Genomic DNA, 26069 nt, shown 5'->3' with positions numbered 1-26069 from the left:
TTGACTGTCAGACTGAAAAGCAGAATAAGCTAACCAGATCTCTCTTCTTTCTTAATAGGACTAATCAAATATAAGAAAGAAAAAGAGGCGCTTATTTTCCTCCCTTGGATTCCTCATCTGGGAGAGAATACACCTACCAAACCGTTTCAGGAGTATCAAAGTAAAGCCTAAATCTTCAGCTGCAGAATACAGTGATTTTCAAAGGGTATTCTTTATTGATGTGCTGAATGTAACAGTATTAATGTGTACTTAGAGCAGCACTGTGATGTACCTTTATTTTGAAGCAACAATAAAGCAACAGGCATAGCCATCCAACGTGGAATTTTAATCTACATAATTCTAAGAACTTTTCAACTTCTAAGCAGGTGCTGATTAAAAACAAATCAAAGCCCAAATCAATGACCAAACCCACAAAAATCCCAAACCAAAACACATATCCCCCCATCAGGCCTATTATTCTGCAAGACACCTTCATGACACAACTGCTTCCAAAATTTAATGTATGCAAAATTCTGATAAATTACATAAATAAAGATTCAAGTAACTTAATATGATATAAGAAAGAAACACACAATTTTTTAAAGAACTCCTGCTGTTACAGAGACCCAAACAATCACAGTAATGATCTACTGCATTAGGAGACTGCCCACATGTATTTATTCACTGAGTGGTGTGCTGGAATAGGCCCCCTGTAAAACATGTAAGGGACATTTAAAGATTCCAATATTCATAACTACAACTCTCCCATTGTTTTTCAAAATGACATATTTGTAAGACTGTCTAAAATAGAAGTGTACTAGGTAGAACATGTGTTACACTAATTTTTCTATCCCATAAAGCCCAAATAGATGACTGAATTAATCAATACATGGTCACTGAAACCTGTTTCAACTGCTGGAACTATACAAAACAACAATAAAAAAATATTTGAAATGAATCAATATGGTCATGTAAGAAAACAAAAAATGGAAAAATCATTGGAGATGATTGTGGAGAAACACATACAGGCATAGCCAAAAGAAAAAAAATCGCACATAGTCAAACTCAAGTTTTCCAGTAATTTCTTTGTCCAACCCAAAAAATAATTCTAATCACAAATGAGTAAGTTTAGTAGCAATATTGGAATAGATTAATTAAATCTATACAAAGTGCTTTTCTGTTAACTATTTCTCATTAGAGTTAAATATTGCAAGTCTCACTTAGCACAGGCATTCCTTTCATATACAGGAATCCCAAAATGATAGTGAGTGAATGTCTTAAAGAAACTTTTTTGGACAACTCTAACAATTTTCAAAACCACCCTCAACATCATGCACAATTATGACCATTGTTCACACTCAAAGACCAAATGCTCAAGTCTAACATATCACAGCTTTAATTCTTCCTAAAGCAGCTACTTACTGAGAACTGTTTACTGCAGGTAATGACAGACTCAACTGATTGTTTCCTCTTTGCAGTATTTAAGATTTTTTTAAAAGAAAACTGATATCTTTTCACAATATGCAGCTTCCTAATGCATATTCATGTTTTGGCTCCCTTAAGCACTCTATAATATTAGGTTCAAATTCATTACACAAGCTCATACTCACCAATACTTTTTAATTATATATAATATTAATACACCACATCCTCTTTGTCTTTACTAGCAATACTGATAAACTTAAACAATGACTGATATCTTTTTATGTCTGAAGGCAGAAAGAAATTAGAATTTTCCATCCATTTTATTGCAAGAGAGAAAAATAATGCAGAGGCCATACTAAGTATGCACGCTTTCACAAGCCAGACAATGCAGGCTCAATTTAAATTACACTTGAATTCTGTAATTGAAGATCTAAATCCTGGCCACATAAGTTTTCTGTCTTAAAGGGAAGGGCTGGGTGATGGAAAGGAAGTTGCAGCACCTGTCTCTATGAAAAAAAAAAAAAAAAAAAAGACTGTTCCTTGTATAAAAGTCTTGGAATATATTTAAAACTTAATATGGGAGCCAGGATACTGCCTTGCAATCAGAAACACCACTTCCATGGAAATGCAAAATACTAAACTTGCACATCTTTTAATCATCTGGTCTCAAAATAGAAGACTTGAATTTGCTGGTTGATGACTTAATTTAACTCTATAGATACAAATAAATAGAAAGAGATTGCATTAGTCCAAGACAAAACAAATGCTGTGGGTTAACTCCCACAGGCAGTTCAGCCCCTGCACAGCTGATCCCACAGTCTCCTCCTGTAAAGGCGTGAAAATGCGTGGGTTGAGATGAAGACAGTTTAATATGTAAAACAAATGTTGTGTGCATAAGCAAGGCAAACCAAGGAATTCATTCCCCATGTCCCAAGGGTGGGCAGGTGTTCAGCATCCCCAGGACAGCATGGCTCAAGTGGGGTGAGAAGCAGGAAAGGTGTTTTGCACCATGCAAGCATGACTCAGCAAAAGCATCTGTGTGTTATCAACACTGTTTGCAAGACATTGCCCCAAACCAGCTACTCTCAAGAAAAACAGCCCAAAACCAGTAAAACATATCACATTTTTAATATGAAGGCTCGCAGATAAAGTCAGTTTCATATCAAGAATTCAGAATTCCATTTTAACTCTGATAGTTTGGAAACTTTTGACTTAACTGAAATAGTCAAAAAAAACTGGTTTTGCATCTCAAAATTTACAGCAAACAAAATGGTGTAGGGCAAAAGAAAGGAAACATCTAGAAGCACTGAAACCACTGTAATAGCTACTCTTCTCCCAGCAGGGAGCAGGTACCTGGAGGCAGGGAGCAGCAGCAGCACTGCCTGCAGAGTTCCAGCATCCGGCCTGTTAGCTCCTCTTGCAAGAATTAGGATTGTTTCATTCCTCTCTCTGTACAAAGATTTCTCCCTATGTTTCAACCAATATTTAAAGTTCTGGTTTAACACTTCTTTTTGTAACTAGAGGCAATAACCCAGAAAGGATGGCAAGTTTAGAAACTGGAAATCAAAAGTACAATTTTAACTACTTCCAAATCTTACCACAAGCCTCAGCTCTTTTTAATAGTCCCAACAGTTTAAATAAATGATGCACAACAACAATAAGAAATAAGAAAACATGCTGATATTTTTTAACAGAGAAATTTCTTTAATCAAAGAATATGGGAAAATAACTTTGCTTCGAACAATTGCCTTTCTCTGTTCTCACTATAACAGAATATTACACACATCCTCTTATAATCCCTACAAAAACATTAACATTAATATTCTTTTCCTAAAGTCAAATAATTCACTCACAGAAGTTTTTTTAGAGCATGGTTTTAGGAAATTTACTTCATGAAAAGACTGTTTCTATCATCTTATATTGGAATAAATCAGCTGAGACTCCATTTTCTTCATGCAGGAAAAGCCGAATCTTTATTGTGTAGGACATATTTTACAGGATTATCAGAAGGCCCTGTGTCAGATCTTACTGGTGGACAATACATTCACACTTAGTTCATTGTTGGTACATGGTATTTTGCACATCTATCAAACTTCTGTAAATTTTTAGTTAGTTTACATGTTTCTTCTACTGATTCTCATGAGACAGATGTTATTGTTTATGCAGGTGCTAGTTGTTTTTCACCCAGGAATAGGTTGTTGTGCTAACAAACCTTTCATACCCAAGATTGTTTTCACATGGGAACTTGGAAATTACTTAGCTGCACTTAGAAGAAATGACAGGCTAGTTATTAGTTTAACAGAGCAGGCCTGATTTTATGAGGCCTTTCTTTTATAATTCTTCTTTCTTTATAATTCTTCTACCTGTCTACGACAATCTTATGCTGCAGTAAGTATATACAAAAGCTTTACATATCATATTCCTTCAAACCCAACACAAGATTTGGATCATATCCTCACACTGCAGAGTAGGAGATTTGGTAAAATATGACATCTACAAGCATGCAAAAGAACTACTGCTGTACATTGTCTTCAGCAGCAGCCAGTTTTACCAAAACTTGAACTGATGATATCTGAAGACAAAAATTTACATCACAGCCCAGCCAACACATCTGCAGGAGTCAATCTCAACTCCCAAGTTCATGTGCAGCCATTTCCTCTATCACGAACAAAACCAGTGAGGTTCCTGTGGGAACTTAAGATGAACAAATACAACAGGTAACAAGCAACAGTGACTTGCTGCTCTGCATTCCAGACCACCAGGGATCTGCCTGCTATATGGTAAAGCTACATCAAGACGATAAAGCATTAGCTATAAGATGACTGCAACATTTTTCAATTCACAACTATGAGTCAATCAGAATACTAACCTGAAGGAAATAAACACATTTTTAGTAGAAAAAAATTCCAGATTTATTTTTATTAGCCAGAACATTAAATACATAAATATTTTATTCTTTCAGACACAACCAACCTACTTAAAAGAATGGGAAATTATTATTGTTAGTCCTAGCTTTATCTTAGCTAGCATATGTGTAACAAGTATAAAAAGTTTTATAGACATACTCCTTCTCAAACCTCTATGTGATCACTGTTTCTGAAAAACTACTTTAATTAACTTCATTCTCTGATGAAATCTACAAGGTACTACTCTTTATTAATAAACATCTTAATCATGGACTAGTACAGGCATAAGAAACAAGAAGAACATTGCCACCTAGCTGTTTCAGCAGTACCCATAAAGGATGGCATGTTCAGCTTACGTCTCAAATACTCCAGGGAAAAATGAGTCCATATGAAAAATGTAGAAAGTGCTACCTAAAATCATGGGGTAAGGCTAAGTTTCTGTCACTTTTATCTTACAAGCTCTGAAAGAAGGTGGTCACAAAATACACAAATTGAAAGCCTATTCAACACAACCACGAATCAGTGTCTGATACCATCTCTCTTTCATCAGTTCTCAGCAGAAAGACAAACAGACCAACATATATGTGTGTACCCTGATATGTGGCAATTAAACAACACCATGAAATTCCTGCAAAATCTAGAATATCCTTAGATAAGGTATCAATGGATATGCAAATAAGTAATTTTCCTATCTCTGATGGAGATATATTTCTTTAAAACACATTTCCTGGCTTTTTGTTTTAAATATATTTAATAAAGGATCCATTTGAAAAGCACAATTGTACAAATGCTTGTACAATTTATAAAATGCAACTGGCTACATAAATCATATCAGGACTTCCCAGAAAAATCAGAAAAAAGCAAAGCAGCTGAAGCCTGACATTGCAGATGCCCAGACTGGTATTTTCTAAGCAAATGTAAGATATGCCACAGCAGAAGGGCATCCTGCCCTGCCCCACACTCTGCAGCAAGAGCAAAGGACAGCATCACAGAACTGGCACATCATCTGCTCGGCAGCTGTGTGTTCCAGCTCTGCAGCCCAGAGCTCATGCATTCCAAAAGCATTTGGTAGCTTCTCTGAAGCTCTTCAACCTGATACACTAAATTTAGGGAGCTAAAGTAGTACTTTAGTAGTACTGAGGAAACAGAAAAGAGGATCGAGCTTTATTGCTGCAACTCTTCAGATGGTGATTTGATCTCCCCTTCTATGAACTTTTTTTAATCATCTTTCTAGATTAATGCCATTTTTTGAAAAATGAACCTATGCTGTCTTGTTAGAAAGCAGTGTTTAACATCACAAAATGTACAATTTTGTACACTTTTCCAATAAACATGGAACCTTTACCAGTTAGCTGCTGGTTTCTCCTCATCCCTGCAGCTCTCTGGTCACATCAGTCTGTGAATCGCATCCTGCTGACTGATGCTGTGCAGCTCAGCCTTGAGAAACAAGCTCTGGACTTCAGGGAGCATCTCTTCAGGCTGAGCCTCCCTCCTCACAGCGCAGGGAAGTCAAGAACAGGGTCCCAGGTGCCTCCAGCTTCCAAAGGGAACCATCTACTTTGTGACACTGGAGGAGAACTTTCAATTGGGAGCACTTCCCTCCACAACACCACCATGGCTCAGCCAAGCAGGACTGTAATAGTCTCCTCTTTAATACCAACATTTTCATTATAATCTAGGGGTAAGTAACAATTTGAGAAAGAACAGGAGGTATTCTTTTAGTACTTAACACTTCATCTCAAACACAATAAAACAGAAACTGACTGGGACTACACAAGTTTATTACAGGCATAGGTAACTTCCTACAGTAGAGTGCTGAGACCTGTAGCTTCTTCAACTCCTTCCTGAACCTGGAAATGCAGTGCAATTCTGAGGCAGTACAAGGATGTATATGTCTATGCTACATTCAAACATACACAGAGACTTGGCAAATCCTGACTGCTTTATACAGGTGGAAGGAACAAGGAAGAGGAAGGAAGAACAAGTGGAAGGAACAAACTCAAGATAAAGATCACACTTCCACAATGCAGATGAATTATACTCATCTGCTATAGATACACCAAATAACTAGTTACATATATTAATTGATAATTATATAGAGACTCTCAGAGATAAAACCCCAGAAATTAAGACAAAACAGCATAAGCAGACAAAGGAAAAAGCTTTACACTGCCCAAAGAATAGCACTACTTAGAGAAAAAAGCACACACCAGAGTGTAAGTGGTGTCGCATCCTTGTCTTTTGAAGATTAAACACGTACAAAGAACTTGAAAACCAAAATCACTAAAAATTAAAGACATCCAGTAAAACTATGTTAATCACTTTTGCAAGCTCCTTAAAAAGAAAATTTCTTCTCCTTAACATTTCTTGATTAAGAAGATTTTACACCTTCACCAATGGAAATTATACAAATTGCTGTTAGTACTTAGAAGAATTAACTGCAAATATTGTTTTTATGATGACACAACCTCTGCAGAGCTTAGCCTGCAAAATAACCAGAAAATGAACACATCATCTCCTCCCCGTACAAAATGAGCATTCAGATTTTGCATTCAGAGGTTCATTATTCATATTGGGCACCAGATACTCCTCCTGTGCTTCTCGGACATTAAATCAAGGTATAATTTATACGAACAATTGGAAACCAGAAAGAGTTCCTTACTCCATCACTCCAGTCCTCCCTTGTCTCTGTCCCACAATTATAATGATTACAGAGTGAAATTTGTTTAAAACTATTCAAAGGTTTCTAGCTGAAATGATTCTATCTGATGCCCATAAGCAGATACAAGATAAAGCCAGCCAGGTTCTGGGAGAAAGCAGAGTGTTTCACACCTACCCCTTCTCCTCGGCCAGCGTGTCGAGCACACGCAATCTGACCAGCCACAAAAACTGCTGTCACATCTGGCAAGTCAGGGCCAAGACAGATAAAGAACAAAAGAGCAAGGATACCCTGGAGACTGCAGGAAGAAACTCTGACTGCTCCAGGGTATTTTCACGATGAATAAAAGATCACAGAGAGAAGATCTGGCATCTCAGATGTAACAGTGGATAAGACACAATCTGCAGGGAATCACCTTTATTTCTTTTGTCTTTAGAGAACAAAAAATAAAAATGGTTAACCTGTATTTAGCCCTTCTGCATCTAGACCTGAACCTACAAAAAGCTAAGCAAGTGTTACTCTTAGCACAGTACACAGCATTTACCCTCAGAAGAAGAAGAAAGTGCCAAGCTATTTAGAAAGGATACTGGAAAAAAAATTACACAGCAAAGTTTCCATGTACAATATGCTTCTGAACAAACATATATATGCACACATACATATGTCTACATACATATGTAATAAACAGATTATAATCAACTACATGCAAAACACTAATGGTTTAAACTTCTTTCCAATGATTCCCTCAACATGAAGGAAAAAGATGGTTGTTAAACAAAATCTGATAAAACTACCACACAATTGCCACTGAATTACCAATTATGTTTACTATATCTTTAAGGCTATCCAGGAAGGATGTTACCCTGACTCTTAGTTTCTCTAGGCTACATGCCCTTGTTTCTTTCTTTTACAACCATGTCAAGGTGGGTGAGTCTAAAGGAAAGGAAAAAATTTCACAGCCTTTAATGAAAGCAATAAAATATATTTTTGTGCTTCAGTCAATTGCCATCAGGCATTGATTATTCTTGATACGTGGCATTGATTTTTCCTGTTTTGAACACTAAAAATAATATTCTATGTTCATGTATCACAATAAAAATAAAACCAAATAGTGGCACTGTTCAAGCTTTTCCAGAATGTCCAAGAGAAATAACTGAAATTTTCTTGTGATTTTTTTTTTTTTGCTGGAAACACTGAATTAAGAATAAATCCTTTACTCCAGCAGGTATGATAATTATGTAGTAACAAATTCGTTTACCTGGATAATAGTTCTATCTAGATTCCTCACAATCATCTGGTTTATGGTTACTTGAATCAGTGCATTTTAGATTTGCTGTGATGGCCTTGCTAAATCTGTTTTTCCAGGTTTGTTGGCTCACATTTTCAAATATTCTGAAGTTTGTCCAGTTTGCACAGTCCAGCTGTAGGTGACAGGTAGAAGAAAATTTCGGCATTATGTAAGAAAACAGGATTGCCTTAAATATAAGAATGGTTCTTACAAAAGCATTTCAGCTATTTCATACTAAAACTAGCAAGACTTCACAGAAATGAGGGTGCTCCATCAAAAGCAACTATTGCTTCTTCACAGGACTTTGGACACCTGCAGATCTAAGAGGTACCACAGCTTCAGGCCAGAAATCAAGGCTCACCTTATCCTACAAGCCACACTATGAAGGATGGAGAAGGGAACTGCATTTTCACTACAGTATCTCCATTTTTCACAGACACCATGGGCAGTCCTACCTGCCCACATGGCTGCAAACAAGAAGTCACACAACTGCCAAAGAAAACATTTATCAACTGAGCAACAGACTGACCTGGCAAAATCCCCATCTATGATACAAATGCAGGAGGGGTCCTACAGATGAACCAGGACTTACACAAGAAGAGTCAGAACAGAGATTAATTATTCTGCCATCTGAAGGCACATGGGTTTCAAACATGCTCTCTATTGTCCATTCTGTGTGTCTGATAATCAATAGCGAAGAAAAGGCACTTTCTCCACTCCTGATCCCTGGGTATTACACTCAAACCAGAATGCTTATGAATTGGTTGGGTAATATATGATTGAATTACAAAAAAGGAAGGCTAGAAATTAGGATTTTTTATGATAACATGAACACTGGGTGATTATGTTTTTTCAATGAAAGAATGGAGAAAATTATTTCTTCAAGGTTTGCAACTTCTGAAATTCATTTTCCTTTAATTTCAACTCTCTGGATAGTGCTCAAGACTTACCACTGGTCTTTGAATACAAAGTGGCATCACAAACTTAAATGAAATGCCCTAATGGACAAAGAAGCTTCTCAGGCTCAATGGAAGACAGGATTAGACTCCCTATTTGGGAAGTTATCTACAAAATAAAGCAATTGCCAGGTCTTCACACCAATTATTGAGGGGTGATACAGGTTTCATGAGTCTCTTTTATTCATAAACATTGGCTGTGATACTGCTTTTCAAGTAGATACTGATTTTCAAGACTGAGTTAGAAACTAAAACAAAAGCTGAAACCTAATTGAGAGGAAGCAGACACAGAATATTTAGTACACAGTCCTGAAATACTGAACATTTTATGGCAAGTAATACCATTTTTTTGTTTTGAATATTCCCACCCCAAGAGAAAAAGAGGAATTCATGAGAGACAAATGCTCATCAATTACTCTTACCTTGTCACTCTTAAGGACAGCAGCAAATATTGACAAAGGACAAGGTGTTTATATGGCACCTGTTTTGTCAGGAGGGAGTTGGTGGATGAGGGGTGGAAAGTGACCTTTGAGTACAATTCATTGGATACACAAACACTTGAAAGGCTTCAAGGCACCACATGTATACAAGTCTGCATACACAAAGTTTGTCTACTCTTAGAAAAATAAAACAATTAAATTTAGAATTTGCAAATAATTACAGGAAACCTGAAACTGTTTTGATCTATGTCAGGATTTGATTTACATCTATACAGCTTCAAAGAGCTGTCTCAGTTTCCTGTGAACTAATGTCCAACTGCAAGCTTGGGGCATCTCTTGATTTTTCCTCCTTTAACTCTGCCTTAAGAATTTTTAAACACATAAAACATGTTTAAGCACAGCTGTCACAATATTTTCCTCTCAAAAAGCAAACAGTTCTAAATCCCTCTAAAACCACCAGAGTATTAGGGTCTTATGCAGCACCATATTTACAACTTCTCAGTCAGTTATTTCTTTAAAGATAAAGTTGATACAGTATAACTTAGCTCCACCATTCAAGACTGAATTTCCATATTAGGATGTTTCACCTAACCAGTTGTCTTAGGAAATTAGTATCTTAGGAAAAGGCATTTTGGATAATTTGTTTTTCCTCAGATCAAAGTACCCAAATGTTTTCCCTGACTCTAAGAGGAGAATGTAAACTATAATTGTCATTTTGGTCTACTACTGCTACACAGTATCAGACTAAGCAGTAAGTCAAAACCTTACCATCTAACATGTGCACAAGAAAACAGGAATCATTGTATGAATTCTAACACTTGTGTCCATGAAACACCACATAAAACTCCTCAAGGTTTGCAGCATAGGTGAAAAAAAAGCCAACAAAACCAAATGCTGGGAGGAAAAGTGAGGCTTATTGCAAAGTTTTAAGAATTTATGAAACAAAAATTGAAACAAACACCAAATGTGAAAAAAACTACAAGAAATGTTTTTGTAGAAAAAAGGGCATTATTGCTCAGACAAAACTGAAAAGAATATGAGCTGAGAGATGCTTTTAAGAAAACAAGCAGAAGGCTAATGAGGACGTGGGCCATTGTCACTTCCACAATGTAAAATTAAAAGCTGATAAAGACTGAGAATACCTTTTACAGTTCTGTAGGAGGGCTTTTACTAATTAGAAGGCAGCTACTGTCTGCCCCCAGTCTGCCAGAAAATGGAATCAAATATTTACTACTTTACTGACATTTTAACAAATTTAAAAGATGACAAACGTGTTGTATTTGTGTTCATACATTTCAATTCTAACATGCAAATAGAAACAAATGTTTAAGATGTACATAAATTTATTTTTTGCAGCCTAAAAGGAGTCTGTTAAGTTACATTTTTTTCCCACTGGCATCAGGAAATAGGAATGAAAGCTCATATGAAGAAGACTCTTTCGCAAAAACTTCAGCCTTTAGAGTTGTAAAGAGAGATTCAAAAGGGACTATGGACTAGATAATCTCCATTAAAAAAAATAAAATAGGAGATCTGGGAGGAGGAAAAGTAAAAACTCTTTACTTCCACATCATCCAAATATCTACTATTGAATCACTATAACTTAAACAACAAATACAGTTGGGGAAAAGAAAGTCACAGGAAACAGATACAACCTTGGGGAGAATGACAATTCCTAAATTCTCAATTATTTGCTCAATTATTTGTGGAGAAGAGTATGCACACTCTCTGAAGATACACTGTCCATGGTAGCTGCTTTCCATCCTGCCAGGCTACCCAGAACTATAGTGCTGTTCTCTGCATCCTAGACTTGACAACCTTGTTTTTTTCTCCTAAATATGAAGTTGCCCTCAGCTCACAAGCTCATGTTGAAGAGCTGATTTCTGAAACAACAATTATATTTGTTTCTCTGGAGTGTGTAGGAAGATCTAACAAAGATGTAATTAAAAACTGCCAGTGTAGATTGAATGAAGAAATTGTTGATGTGTTTGTCTTAACCATCTTTTGTGCTAGTTTGTCTACACCCCATTTTAGAAGGATAACAGACAAATACCTTGGGTAACATCTGAGAAAGAGTTCAAAACTAGTCTCTAGATTTCATTTAATGTTTACTGATTTACAGCTAGTGGTTCCTAGTCATACTATAACTCAATAAAACCCAAAACGTATTAGAAGTTAGGCACCCAGTAAAATGTGGCATTAGCTACTCTTACATACTATTCCTAGTGACCAGCAAACTCTACTGCACAATGCAAAAAACTGCCCAAATTAAAAAGCCAAGCATAAGGCACGTAAAAATTCAGTTTTATCATGGAGCTTAGAACACAAGCAATATAAAAATATCAGCCTGATTCAAAAAGAGAGTACAAATTCATCATTGTTGGGTGGTACATTTATTTTAAAGTAGAATATTATGACAACTGAAAATAAAGTCTCTATCCATTTCCAAATGATGCTGAAAAATCACTTCAGCTGTTATGCTGTTATAAAAGCAACATATCAATCATTTCACAGTAATACTGCACTTGATTCAGTACCAATGCCAGCTATATGACTCACGTTAAGTACATCCAAGTACACACAGTTTCACTTTATGATCACTAATTTTCACTATTTAATAGCAGTATATTCAGTATCTCTGGACATGCTGTTTGAATACTGATATAGATACCTCTTCACGTATGAGAAAAAACAAGAAAGAAGTTTTGCAGACTTGACTGGTCTTCCATTGTGAAACCTTTCTATTAACAGGAACGTTAGCCCATGATGAAAAATATAAGAGTTAAGTTTTATGACTTTCCTAAATTTCTTTGAAATAAACAAGGCACCCTTTTAAAGTTACTTGCATGAATGATTTCATGAACAGTAAAAATATGTTGGAAAAGAACAGCAGATTCTGTTGAGGATGGCACACATACGCAACCAGCATTTTCTGTTGGATACTTCCTCTGCTGAAGAAGTACAGTAACATAAGCTGAAGTTTGGGCACAGAAACTATTTACTTCATAGCATGCAAAGTATTAGGTGCTGAAGAAAAATTAGAGGAGTTGTGTCAGTGACCCTCAAAACACAAACCAGTTATTCTCCTGAATATTTCTAAAGAGAGTTAATTACATGCCCAAAAAAAAATTAAACAGATGCGAGAAGTGTGAGCAGCAACATGATCCACAATGCATAATAAACAAATGTGATACTAAGACCTGCTGTTTCTTAGTTCATCTCTCAGGAAAGCTACCACTCCATGGCTGAAGGCTACAAATACTTACTTTTCCCTCTTATCCAAACCTGGAAAATATATCAACATTTTTAAATGTAGGAATAATAGCTTGAAAGTGCATTGCCTCAAGAACTATGCAGATAAGACTTACCTTCAAATTTCATTCAGAAAAGGACCTTTAAACTCCAGTCATTCACCTTACCATTGCAAATTATGGCTTCAGTTCCATTAGGCAAGTTGAAGAAAAGGTGAAATTGTTGTGCAAAAACCAAAGTTTGGATTATTTTAAATATTCAGAACAACTTGTTGCTAAAGTTCCTTTCATCATTCTACACACACCTTTTACTATGGAAACAATTTTTATCTGATATCCTTTGGAACTGTTTCATATATATGACTTCAAAGAAGGAATTAACTGATTTCAATTAATTTCTTTTTTCAGTGAAATAAAATTCCAGCAAGTCCACAGTATTGAGAATTAAAATGGACAACTGTCATCTTGAATGCCATTCATTACAAAGCACTAATTTCTAGGAGAATTATATTCTTTAGCTAATGCTATCCATCCTTAGATTCATAATTTGAATGAATGCTCATTTATTTAGAGGCACATTCTCCAAATATATGTATTTGTACTCTACAGCTATGTCTGTGTTCAGATCAGAGGTACACTAACAGCAGGACCTATACACTAAACTGAACCTTCCTGTGTCTGGCCACCATGTTTACCACCAACTGAAGATCAAAATAACATTCCTTGTTTATGGGTTTGTTAGAGAACTACAGTCCAGAAACATGACACTGAACTAGAACATCCATTTTTTCATCTGGTATAGAAAACCCTATGTCTGACCCTGATATTATCCCCTTACTCATATAAAATTTTTAAACTGCTTGTCTGTAGCAAAGAACTTCATCTAAGCTGCTCAGGGAATGTCAAGAGAAAGATTTAGAAGAGGTATCTTTAGTCTTTTAGTCATAACTAAGAAAACACAGAAGTGGATGCATACTTGGCATTGCAGATCTCTGATTCTAAAAATAACTCCCCACCCACCCACAATCTTCTTGGAGAAGTTTACAAGTTGACCCAAGAGTTTAAAATTGCTAAAGAGCATTTATGTTTTTTTTTTAATTCTCTTTATAAAGAAAGTCTCCATGTAACAGAAAAACCATGGAGAGAGTATAGATTTAGGTCAGCTTTGCTGCCTTGAAAACTTAGAAGGGTAAGATCCCAAGCAGGACACAGCTGCCTACATATGAATGTGCAACAGGTACTTGGTACTTTACAGTCCTGCCTCAGAAACTGTTCCTGTTCTGCTAAAAAATCTGACACCTGACTATTTAAAGCTATCTTACTCTGCCACTGCTGGCTATCCACCTAAGGGGTCCTAAGGGATCTTCCCAAACACCATTAATGGGTGTGTGGAAGGAGGGAAGACCTGGAGAGGATAAAAAGGCACCCAAGAGGGAAGAACATTTCCGCACTGGAAAGAGGGCAATGCATCTTGAGAGGTGAGTGGAACAGCTCTCTCAGACTTCTAAGACCAAGCAGCAGAAGCAAATAAAACAGAGCTGTTTTATTTACCCATTAACTGTACACCAGAAGGGGAAAAGTGAATTTGGATATAATCTGGGAATCCTCAGAAACTGTACATAATAAATTACACTGCAGGGAGTGTCATCTACATATTCCCCAAAACAGATGAGTTATTTCAGCAAGCAGGAAACAGCAAATCTTTATTTCTACTAATTCTGTTATCATTGCCCCTTAGGCCTATACAGCTCATCTACTGTCCAATTTTAGCTGTGTGCTTCCCCAGAAAGATAATCTTTCTGAAACAGTGTCCTTTCCTGCCCTTCTTTTGTAAATATACAAATCTCACCCCATGTAAGAAAAAGCATTTAAACATTTAGAAGGACTAAAATAGTAATTCCTGCAAATGATAGATTTTTTTAATGAGCACTACTTAGCAGAGATCTCAATTTGAGTTGCTATGGTAGAGAAAGTTTGTTTTCCCATTAGTAATGAACTATGCCTTTGTACTCAAATGGAACAAGATGCTCAGCTCCCAGGATAACTATCAGGAGAAGAGCTCGTTTTATTCTGCAGACAAAGTAGATACCATACTTAAGGTTTTGTCCCTAGGAGCTGAAACCATAACAAAAGACCAGTTTTGTTAACAGTTTAACGAAATAACCTTTTAAAAGTTTCCATAATATAACATTATGACCTGAAGCAATTTTGATACAAGTTTCCTGTGGTCATAATCACCTTCATGGTACATATAGTTGTTTTCTCATCTATTAACAGCCTTGTAATTCCACAGCCCTTTTATGTTGGAACACTATATCAGCTTTGGAGGGAAATTTTTGCACCAATGCAAACAACTTCTCTTAATAGGCACAATGCTATTTAAGTCTTTTAGTGCCTATAGACAATAGGCATCAAGAACACATTTCTGACCCCCAGGCAAAGCATCAGGGAAAAATCAAAACAACAAGTATGAGGTTTATTTCTTAATTACAATGAGCTGTCTGCAAATTCAGGGCAAAATAGCCTTGAACTGATCTCACTCATTCTCAGTGTAGGAAATTAATATTGATGTTGTTTCTGCATATTAGTTAATAGTAAATAAACATTTACTGGAGGGATTTTTGAAAAATGACTCATTTCTACTTCTAATTTATTTCAAACTTTGTCATTTGCAAGATTCCCATTAATACATTGACAAACAATAATGCAAAAAGTTGGTTCCAGATTTGTCATCCTCCACTTCTCTCATGCTCTTCACAAGAAATCCATGGAGAGGGTCACAGTTCATTGAAAATAAGCAAAACTCGTGCACACACCAAAACATTACATCTCCCCTTACAAATCCCAGCAATCTCAGTGGCCAGTGTGAAGATGGATCACAGAACCACAGAATGTCCCGAATGGAAAGAGACCTACAGGGATCATTGAAGTCCAGCTCCTGGCCCTGCATGGGACACACCAGTGATCCCACCCTGGGTCTGAGAACACTGTCCCAACTGTTCCTTCCTGAACTCTGGCACACTTGGTGCTGTGACCTGGGGAGCCTGCTCCAGTGCACAGCTCCGTGCCATTAAGGTGTCCAACATACCTTTATAGTTTTCACTCTAATGGAACAAAGACCCCCAGGAAATCTCAGGCCTTGTTCTACAGAAGACAACCTGAACCACAAAGCACACAGCTGAGCCATCAGTGCCCTTTCTTTTCAGCCCAAGACAATTTTCTTTTCTGGAAGAAAAGTGGAAGTATTTTTCTAACGACCTCCCAGATCTAAAGTAATTAGGCAGGCTGTTTTGTTTTTTTACAAAGTACCTACAAAGCATGTAGATGTACAGATATACTAATGATAATCCAGTAACAAAATAAGAAAAAAAAACCAAAAACAAAATGCTACACTTTCCTGTTCTCCTAAAGTTTCTTACCATTTCTCAGAATGAAACAGTTGGCTTAAAACCTATAAGAAATAGTGACACCCAAATGCAAGTGGAAAATTCAAGACAAAGCAACACCACCTAAAGAAGAGAACAGAGAAGCACAACTCCAAGCTGAAGCAGTTCACTGTTAATTCATCAATGGATGTCATGATTCAATGCAACTTCTAGAAAAGCTGTGAAGTTAAGGTTTTTACTGACCCTGTTACCACGAATCTTCCTGAGAGATTTTACATAAACAGAAAATATACCAGAAGTTAATTATACAGGATCCCATTGTAGTCTAACACAAGCTCAGAGGTAGGGGAAGCACATGTACATGTCACTACAAATATTTAAACAAGAAGTTCAGTGTTTGATTACATCAGTCAAGGCAAATTTAGAATAGTTCAGATCTGCCAAAAGCATTTTGCTAACAAGTGGTATCAGTGGCATGAGTCTGCCTGTGGCAGCGTACCTGGAACATGACAGCAAACGGGGAGCACCCCTGGCCTTTTTTACTGCTCCAGTCACACAGCTTCATTCTTCTGCTCTACCTCACCTCATCTCTCATCCTCGCTCTGCACCATTTTCAAACCCCCTTCAGCATATTCAGTTTTGCTTTGGCCTAGAAGAGCAGCTGGTTTCTTTCCCTTCCAATTTATTTCTCGCCTGTCTTTTCTGCCCAAATCTTTCCTAAATGATGCCCAACTTAAACTCTTGAGTGCCCAACATTTCCCTGGTATCATACTATCACACTGGAAGAAGCAGGTAGAGGTCTCTCTATAGAGAGACACTGAACAGTAGCACTCTACTAAGAGCTTTTTTCCCTTTGATTTCATTCCACGGTTTTTACTCCCATCTCTTACTTCCCTTGATATTTTAAAATTAGCTTATAAATTCCGAGGAGAAAGGGTGACAGTAGATTTTTCATACTGTATTCTAACATGCAATAGAAGAGTGATTCTTGATTGAGTTTTTTTCTTTTTGAGCATGTAGGCAGTTTGGGTTACTTTTTAGATAGAGGCAGATCTCCTCCAGAAAAATGTAACTATTTTCATATGTAGAAAAGAGCTGACATAGAATACAACTTTTTTAAAAACCCCAAAATCTAGAAAACTTTCAGTTTTATTCAGAAATAAAGACAACTACTAAGGGTACCCTGGTACTATAACCATGCCCTTTCATACAAAATATTGGGCTCTCAATAGCTTTATTTAATTTAGGAGTACATCTTTAATATTCTTCCAATGAAATTTTTTAAATGGATATGGTACTTTTGTTTGCAGAATGTTTTGATGCATTTATTTTGCATCTGTGACTTAATCTGCAGCTCTACACTTATCGTTTAGGTGTGGCAATCCCCAGTGTTAAAAAGGCAGAGCAAAACAAAGCTGAACACACTATTTAAACAATCTATTTCAAACAGATATCAGAGACACTTTTTATTATTTTTAGATCAGACCATTTATCAGCAATATGATGAGCAAAGAAAAAGATCATCTAACCTAAAATGTGTGACTCTTATTTACTCTCCGTGTTCAATCAATAAGGTAAAACATTACCAAAATATGAAGAATCATGATTTGATTTACTGCAACTTCTCATGTTCTGGTGTGAAATCCACCATCACATCATACTAGAACTGTTTATACTTCACTCACTATCACTTTGTCATTATATAAATATACATTAGTTACGCAAAAATGGCTCCAGATTTTCAAGCTCTAATGAAGGCACTGGACTTCTCTGGCTGACTGACACAGCTGAGCTCTTGGTGCTTATCCTCAGACATTGGCTCAGCCTCTAAACACCTTGCACACTGACCACAGCTGTTATGATGGAATAAGAGCCTGCAAACACTTACAGCTTCTATTTGTTAAGAACTGGTACACACTAGAAAGATTTCACGCCCTTTACTTATCTACAAACAAAAGCACACGTGGAGAAGGAGCAGGAAATACACATTTCTCTTGTGCCATTCCTGCATTTGACATTAAGTAATTTCTTTTAAAAATGAGAACTTGTCTCCATCTGATAGCAATGTGGACAGTACACTTAGCACCCAGCATGCTGATGTTTACTGAAATGTCAAAGGTTACTCATTAAGCATGGGACAGGAATGACTAACACTTCAAGGGCCCCATTTTTGTTGGCTTGATGATTTATGGCACGGCAGTAGTAAGCAATGATAAAACACAATATAACTGTATGTCTGTAAACACAGAAAAGACAAGCTTTTAAATCACAAGTAACACAGACACCTATGATCCAGCAGTCACATACATATATATATATATATATATATATACACACATATATATATATACATATGTATATACATATATATACATATACATATATATATATACATATACATATATATATATATATATATGTATATGTATATATATATAAGATGACTTCTAGCATCACTCAATTTCCATACATCTGCCATTTCTAGATACAGTTACAAGTCTGAAAGCACAAAAGCTTACATGGCAAATATCTAACAGAACTCCGAAGCTGCTCTATTCAATACCTAATCACAAGCTCAAGAAATCCAACATGCAGGTTCCATATTCAGCAGAGGAGAATATGCAAGTCTTCAACATCTCAGTCCTCCAAAATAAATCCCATCCTCACTCCCAGCTGATGAATCTGTTACATTAAATTTTGCCTCTTCATCAGTTCAAGAAAAAATGGAAACATGCTGAGTTCAATACAGAAGCTTCAACATCAAGCCACAGAAGAGACAAAGCTTTAGTGCTGTCAGGAAGTGAACTGCTTCTGAAAGCTTGAAAAGAGCTTCCTTTTCTTTCAGACTAACTGGAACTTTAACAGAGAAGCTTTGAAAATACCAGTTACTTACTGACAGATAATCAGAATCCAGCTAGACTGGCAACAAGAGCACTCAACTCACGTGCCCGATCTGTGGAAAGGGCAGGTAGAGTCAAACATCCTTGGCTCAAGAAAGTAAGGGAAAGAAGTACCAAAACTTACTCCATATAAGTAAATAAAGATTACTCAGCAACATGAATATGAGAAATGCCTCATCTTGCACACTAGAATGCTCTTCACAAAGTCATCTGTCTTTTTTTCCCCTTAGGGACTTTCTATGGAGATTAATTTTTATGCCTCATTTCATTATTATTCAGGAAAGTGCTTTAGATTTTGTATTCAAATATAACAGCAACAGTTAAGTTAGAAACTGCAGTTTTAGGATGCATTTGCCCCACCATTTTAGGACTCATTTCAACTTTTAAAACACCTTGAAATTACTCTCAATGTAGAAGTTACAAGTAAAGGAGTTTTCATCCTCTGGATGGTATTTTTTTCCTGACATTCAATTAACCCTGTATCACTGATATTAATATTTCAATTTCCACTGAAGTTGTATTTCTGGAGCTTTTTCATTGCTCAAACAGGTTTTTAAATTTATTAAATGTACATTAAGGTAAAACCAATGGCATTTAATATAGTGAATTAAATGAACAGGTAACACCTACAAGCTATTCAAAAAACATAGAGAACCATCTAAATTACTTCTCCTGTCAAGTATAAATACTAGTGACATTACCGTGTTGCATAATGCTAACTACAGCTATAATTTATACACAAAGATTTCCACATTATATTGCATCAAATTTCAAGATGTATGAAGGCTTTCAAGCAAATAAACAGAAAACACTTAAACATCAACAAATAAAAAAAAATTTTCTGAGGTTAGATGGCAATAGCAGACTTTAGCTTCATCCACATGAACTGATTTTTAAGCCAACCAGTAAAGACTTTTTTTTAAAAGGAATTAATATTTATGTGGTTTCAGCCGTAGGCAAAGATGGATGAGGACTGAAATCTGCTCATTTAAGCATAGTCTCCTCATCATGAAATGCAACAGAAGAGTCTTGAGAACAGGCTTATCAAAGTGCCAAGATAAGAATATAACTAATATCTCCTTTTTACTTAAGCAGCATGAAAATCTTACTTTCCATCCAACAGAAGTACCATTTAACATAATTTCCCTCTTATTTTACTCATAGAGATCAACTGACACATAGCACATTTCTGTCTCTTAGTTAATTGTTTGATTCACAGAAAGCAGAACAATAGCAAGATACATGTTGGATAGTCATTTTGGAGGAGGCAGCTAGAACTGATAGACAGTTCTATCATAGTCTAAAACCTATAGCTACAGCTGTACTACAGAATAATTCTGTGCATATGTAATAGCTCAGCCAAATATCACTGCATTGTGTGCTTGGTCAAGAAACCATAAAAAGTAAATTAGTAAAATGGCAAGCAGAGGGAGGGACAAGTCTACCTCTAACTGATTTCAATAAACTTTGAATATGCCACTTATCAGTACTTCAGCAAATTGCTCAATCTTTTAAACTAAGTATCTACCTGGTAAAATAACGATGATGCTCTTGGTGAGCATCACTGAGAAACTGGGAAGATGCAAAAGCCCTCAATGATGCAGTGCTGGTCTGGCAGAACTATGGAAAGGTTGATATGCTGGTAGCTGGTTGATCTAGCTGCCACCACAGATGACAGATTTGCATGCTACCTAGACTGAAGTTAGATACAGAGCTTTTTGTTCTCTAGTGGGATTTCGATTTTGTCATACCAGTTGCAAACCAGCATCATACAGAAATGCAGCACTGGTGATGAACAGAAGGTTGGATAACCAGCTGTAACTTTTCTGTATCAATAGAGTATAAAACGAAATCAACGCCCAGAGGAGAGCAACAGAACCACTTTAATACATATCCACCTAGGATTCCACACAACCTTACATCATAAAAATCAGATTTTTTTTCTAAACATGGTATTTTTTCTGAACCAAAACCGTCACCAGTCTTAGCTTCAATGTGGTTTCCTCAAGCACAGCAAGCATTTTAACTTGTGAGACAAGAATGATTTTTATTTATTCATTGGAAAGGACTGTAGTCAAATACTGATATTAACAACAATGACTCTAAGAGGATAAGGGGTAATGGTTTCCAGCTGAAGGTGAGTCAATTTAGATTAAGGAAGGAGTTTTTTATAATATAGGTGATGAGACACTGGCACAGGTTGCCCAGAGAGGTGGTAGATGCCCCATCCTTGGAAGCATTCAAGGTCAGTTTGGAAAGGGCTCTGAGAAACCTGATCTACTTGAAGATATTCCTGCTGATTGCAGGGGAGTTGGACTGGATGACTTTAAAGGTCCCTTCCAACCCAAACCATGCTATGACTCTATGAAACTCTCCTTACTGTTTTGATACTGTGATATTTATTGGTAACTTCTGCTTAGGTTTTAGAAATGTACGTTGTCATCAACTTGTGTATGTAACACACAAAAATCTTGGGAAACCTAAAGTTTGTACACTGGGACTATAACCAAACTTTAAAGGTGAGCAAAGGAAAGGTGACAAAACAAGCACTGTACTTCCTTTTCTTAACTCATATAAAGGCTGCATAAGTATTACAGTATTACATGCACCTACGACTGTAAAACACTAAAGAAGCTAAACAGATTAGTGACTGCAATACATAAAATTGCTTCCACCAGCAATTACCAAACTACAGTTTGACTTGATACTATTTTTACAACTTTGAAGGCAAAAAAATTTGGACCTCAAATCAGTAGACTCAGGACTGGGCCTTTAGCGAAAAAACAAAGCTGTATTAAGTCTGTTTGGTCTCACAAAAGTTACCATGAACTCAGCTGTGCCAAACTGTCAAATATAATCAATGGACATATCTAAATGAAGAAGTAGCAGACAAGAAAACAGAAACTCATGAATTTCAGACATAGTCCTATTTGTATCTGTATTTGTATCTGGACTCTAAAACATTTCAAAATTTAGTCCCACTACAGTCATTGTGAGATACTGGCAGTCATTGTGACAGAAGCAAAGACAGGAAACATCATTCTCTCAGGTTGTAAAATGGCAACAAAATATATTCCTGACCAAATGGAGAGGACTGTTCTCCCATATTCAAAGCCCTGAGATTGTGATAAATTAAGCAGCATTATTCTTCTTGCATTTTTCAGATTAAGATCATTTAAAAATTAAATGCATACAGTTTAGACCTCATGAATCACATCGAAATAATGTCCTGTCTGCTCCAATTACCATCAACACCAACCCTCCAAATTTCCTATCCCAATGGAAAGAAGGAAGTATACACCTACCTATTCCTAAGCCATTACTGCAGAACATAACATTGCACACCTCCGCATGTGACTACAGGCACAAGTGTGAGCTACCAGGTAATTTCTTCAGTTTTCTAAACTACCATGCCACATCAAACGAGTAATAGATTTCCTTTGCCACAGTTTTCCTCACATGACACTGCTTTTATAGAACTCTGAATACACTTCAATGGCGTTTTTACACATAAGGCATCAATACAATATGTTCATTTACTTCCACATCTGACTACTTGAAGTGTTGAGAGTAGTAATTTGCATTCCTACATTTTTAAAAGCTGTTTTTAATAAGAATTTTCTCATTTACTATTTATACACATCATTTAAATACTTACAATTTGGCAACTGAAAGGAACCGTTCTCTTTAAAATAAAGGATTTTTATTTCAGTATTTGAAATATAATTTTCTTGGGATCTTATTTGGCTTTGATTGTTTGAGTTTTTTTAAAGATCAGATATTCAGAGAAAAATTCTATTGGATATATGTTATTCAGAAAACTTCTAACCATTCTTCGAAACAAAACAGTGATTAAAAAAACAAAGCACACCAAAAACAACACACAAGACTGAGAAAGGTTCCTACATGCCCCAGCAGTTTAGAGATTTGAGTTCTTAAAACAAACCAGCAAGCCAAAATCCCCAAGACACACAGTTATATTAAAACTACAGTATCAACTTCTGATGAATTTATGTTATCAATATTATATCTATAGGGGTAGCAGGCTATTGAGAAGAAGTCTGTGAAGAAGTGTTTTGAGATTAATCCACAGCATTAAGGGTCATGTATAAAATAAGCTTTGAAAAGAAACTACGGACAAGTAAGAAGGAAAGCGATTGGGCTGTGTTCACCTTCTGATGTATAGCTCTTCCCCTACTACAGTGTATCCTGCTATCTGTGATTCACTAAGTGCTCACTACAACACCAGTAATTCCATACTTCAAATATCAAATTGTTTTATGTTAAGCTTCACAATTAACAGGTAAAAGCCAGGCACTAGGAGTGGTGGGGGTTTGTTACTGCAAAACCATTTGGAGACACAGAAGATGTCTGAGATGCTTGCCCCACCACACGGACAGTTGATATTTATTTCCATAGTACAGTGTATCTGACTCGTTAATTATCAGGGAAGCATCAGCACAATCAAGATGGGTATCTACAACCTATGGATATTGGGAAAACAATCAATAAAAGACTATCACTAAAGTAGTTACTACACAGCCTAAAGAGGTGACATATATTTAAGCCAAATAAAGGGGAAGGTGGGGAGTTCTTGGCATTGATTTCAGTATTAGAACACGTAAAGCCCAGATCTGCTAAGGTAAACGTGTTGCCATTCAGCTCGGTAAGAACATACAGTTAATACTACAGAGGCAGGTTCCTCACTATGTACCACAATCATATCCACAGCCGGTCTAAGCACACATCACGCTTAAACCGTCAGTCACGAGCTACAGCTGTAAGGTGTTTTAGAGAAAAAACAGCTGGAAGCAGCAGAGCAGTGTAACGATTGTATGTACACACGCCTCGACGAAAAGAGATTACCAGATCCCACGATCGGTGGCAGGAGAATACACCAAACACACGTTTAGCAGATTACGCCTCAGGAGCGGCGAGACATCAGGCTGGCTCCATCCTCCAGCTGGGAGCGAGCGCGGACCCGCTGCCCCGGAGGAGCCACCTCACCCTGCGCGCACCGGAGATGCGGCTTTTCATGTGAGCGGCCCGGGCGCTCCCGCAACGCCAGCGAGGAGCCGGAGCCCGGCCCCCGGCAGCGCCCCGCCTTTCGCCGCCGCCGCACCCCGCGGAGAGCCGCGCACCCGCGCTGCCCGCCCCGCTCCGCCTCGGGCACGGGGAGCCGCTGCCGCCCGGGGCGATGGCACCGCGGCGGCGGTCAGAGCGCCGCTCCGCGCCGACACACCGCGCCCGGCAACCGCGGGCGAAGGAGACCCCCTTGTAGGCGTGCGGGGCGCCGGGCTCAGCCCCGAGCGCGGCATCGCTGCTGGGCGCCCACTCCCGCGGCCGCGCGGTGCCCGCACGCACCGCCCCGGAGCCCGGCAGCCGCCCGCCGGCACCCGCCGCCCGCGCAGCGCACACGGAGCCGCACGTACACACCCAGTGCCATCCACAAAAACCCTCCGGGAGCACCCGGCGGCTCCCGCTCCGGCGGGGCAAGGCACCCCCGGCGGCGCCCGGCGCTCCCCTCGCCGCCCCGGCTCGGACGCCGCTGCCCCCCGCGAAATGCGAAGTTCGGGCGCCCGCGGCGCCGCTCCCGCCTCCCCGGCAAACTTACCGAGCGCGGCCACCGGCTGAACTTTCAGCAGCGCCCCGGCTCAGCCCCGCCGACGGCTTCGCCCATCGCCTCTAGGTGCGGTGCCCGCGCCCCGCTCCCGGGCGGCTGCGGCGCGGGCCAATATAAATCCACATCGCCGCTGCCGGCGGCTCCCCCGCAGCCCGCCCTGGCCCCTCCGCCCCGCCGGGGGAACGCGCCGGCTGCTGCTGCCGCGGCTCGCCCCGCAGCTGCCCGCGGCGGGCGCTGGGAGCCGAGGCGCGAGGGGACGCGGGGCCGGCGCGGCGCAGCCCCGCCGCTGCTGCCGCCGCCGCTGCTCTCCGGCGGGTGTAGTGTCAGCGGCGCCGCTCGCTCTCAGGGTGGGATTTTTCTTTTTTTTTTTTTTTTTTTTTTCTCTTTTTTTTTCCCCCTTTTCGGCTCCTCCGCTGTTAATGAGCATGCCCGGGAGAGCTGCGCAGGCGCCTTGCTCACCGCCGCGCCTCGAGCCGCCTCGCGCCGACCTCGGCGGGCGAGGGCTGAGGGGGCGCGAGCCGCGCCGGGGCTGCCCCGCGGCGGCGGCAGGGGCCGCGGGGCGGGGGAGGGAGCGGGCAGCGGCGGCTGTGGGGCCGAGCCGGCCCCGCCCGCGGCGGTGCGAGATTTGGGCAGAGTTCGGGAAGTCTGCGGGCAGGTGAGGCGGCTGCGCTCGCCTGAGGGAGGGATGCTGCCCCGGCTCCGCGGAGATCTGCCGCCCGTCCCGGGGAAAGGGAGGAAAGAACGCCCCACCGGCGGGTCTCTGCCTTGGGATGTAGCGCAGAACACCTTTTAAATAATTTACCTTGGCCGGGAAATCAGAACGATGGTGGAATCAAGGCTTGGGAGAGGGACGCTGATTTATACAAAGTGCTTCAGCAGCTTTCCTTTTGCGATCTGAGTTTATTAAAGTGGGGATCTCCTGTGGCCACCTCAATTAACAGTCCCGGGTCTTAGTGGAGGGGAACTTCAGCTGGTGATGATCTCTATAATTTCATCATTTCTACACGGTTTATGCTCAAGAAGGCATGCAAGGCATAAAGGTTATTACCACCCGCTCTTTTCACAACAGCTAATTCTGCAGCAGCACTTATTTGTAAAAATGTTATTGTGCTGAAGAAATCCAAGGAACTGGAAAAGGTGTGCCTCTGAGGCTGGACCTGGCTCATCAGCCTGTCTCCATCCTGGTCTATGTTCACACGGATACTGCATACACCTATCTATCAATTCCTAAAAATCACTGAGGTTATTTTCATCATTTA

General features: G+C 38.9%; 1 protein-coding gene across 1 annotated transcript in view; it reads right to left on the bottom strand.

Moving 5' to 3' along the window:
- Positions 1-24980, bottom strand: part of TENM1 (teneurin transmembrane protein 1) — a 304289-nt gene extending 279309 nt beyond the window's left edge. Inside the window, exon 1 of the mRNA XM_053955867.1 lies at positions 24802-24980. The gene's annotated coding sequence lies outside the window, so the exon portion shown is untranslated. The remainder of the gene's footprint in view (positions 1-24801) is intronic.
- Positions 24981-26069: the final 1089 nt, after the last annotated feature.

Source organism: Vidua chalybeata, chromosome 14 (assembly GCF_026979565.1).
Source record: "Vidua chalybeata isolate OUT-0048 chromosome 14, bVidCha1 merged haplotype, whole genome shotgun sequence".
NCBI classification, from domain to species: domain Eukaryota; kingdom Metazoa; phylum Chordata; class Aves; order Passeriformes; family Viduidae; genus Vidua; species Vidua chalybeata.
This window is presented reverse-complemented; position numbering and strand designations above follow the sequence as displayed.